Source organism: Dermacentor silvarum, chromosome 11 (genome assembly GCF_013339745.2).
Source record: "Dermacentor silvarum isolate Dsil-2018 chromosome 11, BIME_Dsil_1.4, whole genome shotgun sequence".
NCBI classification, from domain to species: Eukaryota; Metazoa; Arthropoda; class Arachnida; order Ixodida; family Ixodidae; genus Dermacentor; species Dermacentor silvarum.
In genome coordinates this window covers 121754385-121756984 of record NC_051164.1, presented here as the reverse complement: position 1 = coordinate 121756984, position 2600 = coordinate 121754385, and the positions used below count along the sequence as shown (strand labels likewise).

The 2600-nt window shown below is 51.3% G+C and overlaps 1 pseudogene; it reads right to left on the bottom strand.

Moving 5' to 3' along the window:
* Nucleotides 1–376: 376 nt before the first annotated feature.
* On the bottom strand, nt 377–555 carry LOC119434201 (U2 spliceosomal RNA; annotated as a pseudogene).
* Between the last annotated feature and the right edge of the window lie 2045 nt (nt 556–2600).

Genomic DNA, 2600 nt, shown 5'->3' with positions numbered 1-2600 from the left:
GCCAAGTGATGCGTTGCCAAGGCTACGGCGCAGCTGCGGTCAAATGAAGGTCAAATTGCTGGTTACGGCGAAACTCGGCTCGACGTCCTTAGTAAAGCTTTCGCTCTAAAAGGATCAACTAAGTGTCTATGCTAAAGAACACAAGGTCAACCTACACGGTGGTTCAAATGTTTTGACGATTCAGTGCCGATTATATGCCTCAGTCTTGTCCATTTTTTATGGTCATTATTCACTCATTTCGTGTCTCATTCGGATTGTATTTCACGTGCAGTTCCGTCGGCCTTGTTTTGTTTAGCGTCGACACCTGCTTGAGCATTTCTTTTTACAGCGAAGTTGCATATGGCTAATTTCCAGTGGATCGATGTCAGTAGCAAAAAAAAAGTGGGCCAATCCCTAAGGAAGTATAATACCAGGTCGACTAGCGGCGGAGTGAAGCAGGTTTAAAGGACTCCGCCAACTTGCAAAAATTAAGTTTATTATCCTGGGTCCAAATACAACCCTTATAGATATTAAGCTGATAAGAACAGACACTACACTTTGACACGCGTTGGCCATGTGTACGTTCGCACCAGACACGTGTACGAGATCCCGCGTATTCAAACTAGTGCCTACCAATCTGAATGTCTTCTGTTTCCTCACGTCATGCTCTACGTAGGCTCCTTTCCACATTTCTGCTCTAACTGTGAAATGGGTAGGCCGCGTGTTGTACGGTCTGAAGGACAGCGTGCCACCAAGAACGATGGCTTGAGCAGAAAAGGGAATAGGCGTGGCGGCAGCGGTACGAGACCACTGACGATGAGCGGGCCGCGGACGTCAGGCGTAAGCATGTAGCCCGCCAGGACCGCGAGGCGAAAAGAAATGCGAACCGTCCATGTGGCCCCGATCCCGCAAACTTGTAACGTTTCACCAGAGCAACGGTCAAACAACACATACAGATGGTCATCCACCTTCACAGAGTGGTATGACACTCATTTTTTTTTTAGAGTTTGACACTCTTAAACGTCCCCTCGCCTTGTCGGTTTTATTATTGATTTCACGCACAGTAAGGCATAGGGACGTACGGGATCCGTGTGTTTGCGGCTTCATAATCAATGAATGACTAAATGAATGATTGAATGAATGAATGAATGAACTTTATTGTACGAAGAGTGGTGTGGTTAAGCTCAGGTGGAGCCCTCTTGTAGAGCCCCACTGGCCGCGGTGGCTCGCCAGGCCTGGTCCAGGGTCGCCAGTTGGCTTCCCAGTGCCAGCTCGGAAAGCCGTGCCTCCCAAGACCACGTTGTGAGTGTCTGTGATGAGCTCACCAGCCTGGATACTGCCTGGGCTGGGCGCTCCGTACACTGGCAAGTAATGTGTGTCAGTGTGGCTGTGTGGTCGTTGCACCAGGGGCATACCCTGGTTGTGTATACCTCTGGAAACATTGCGTGCAATCTCGATATGTGCGGGTAAGTGTTGGTTTGAAGGCGGCGCCAGTCCCTGGCTTCTTGGCTGCTTAATTTGGGATGTGGAGGAGCGTACTTCGGACTGGTCAGGCGTTGGTCCTCGAAAATTTGCCTGCTCGTGATGGGATCTTCATAGTGGTTTGTGAGGGGCCTCGAAGAGTCATCTGCGGCTCGACCAGCAAGTCGCGAGCTACGCAGTCGGCCTCCTCGTTGCCTCCAGGCCTGTGTGCCCTGGGCACCAGACGACCCCATGGTCCTCAGTCAGCGTGGGGCCCAGGATATCGGTGACGCACCTGGGAAGTGTGCCTCTAAGATATAACCGACAGGCGGCCTGTGAATCCGTCAGAATATATGCGGAGCGACCTCTTCGTTCTGCTTCTTTGATTGCGAGGGCTATGGCTGCTGTCCTCCGTGGTGGAGCTTGATCTGGTGCCTATAGATGCGCAGGCCACCACTTTGTTTTGGTTAGTTACTGCCGTTGCGTATGCCGGGTTTCTGGGGCCTTGTGGTGTTGAGGAGTAAAAGCTAGCGTCGGTGTAGGATGTCTCAGGATCGTTCCTTCTCTGGAGGAGTTTTCGTGCTCGCGCTTGCCGGCGCTTTTGGTTTTATAGCGGATGCATGCTCATGGGGACCGGTTCCACGATGATGCGAGCCCGTAGATGCATCGGTACGATGAGTGTGTCGTCTCCGCAGTATTGGGGGGTGAGCGGGTATCCCAGTCTTTGCAGTAGTTTTCTGCCCTGGTGTGTGGTGTTGAGTCGTTCCCTTTGTGCGATTAGCGTTGCGGCTGCCAGCTCTTCATATGTGTTATTTATGCCGATCGACGTGAGTCTGTCTGCGCTCGTGCAATTCAGAAATTTGAGTGCAGCTTTGTGTGCGGTTCTTATGAGCTTGTCGATGTTTTCTATTTCGGTCTTGCGTGTAGCTTGGAAGGGCAGGGCGAAGGTGATTCGGGTGAGGACGAAGGCCTGTACGAGGCGTAATGTCTCGAAGTCTGTCAACCCATCCTTACTTCTTGCTATTCTAACTATGAGGGTTGTAATATTCTTGACGGTGTGTTTGAGTTTGTCTATTGCCGTCTTTACGCTGTTATTTGCTTGTACGTGCATGCCCAGGATTCGTGCTACCGGGGTTCTGTTGATGCCTTGTCCGGCAATC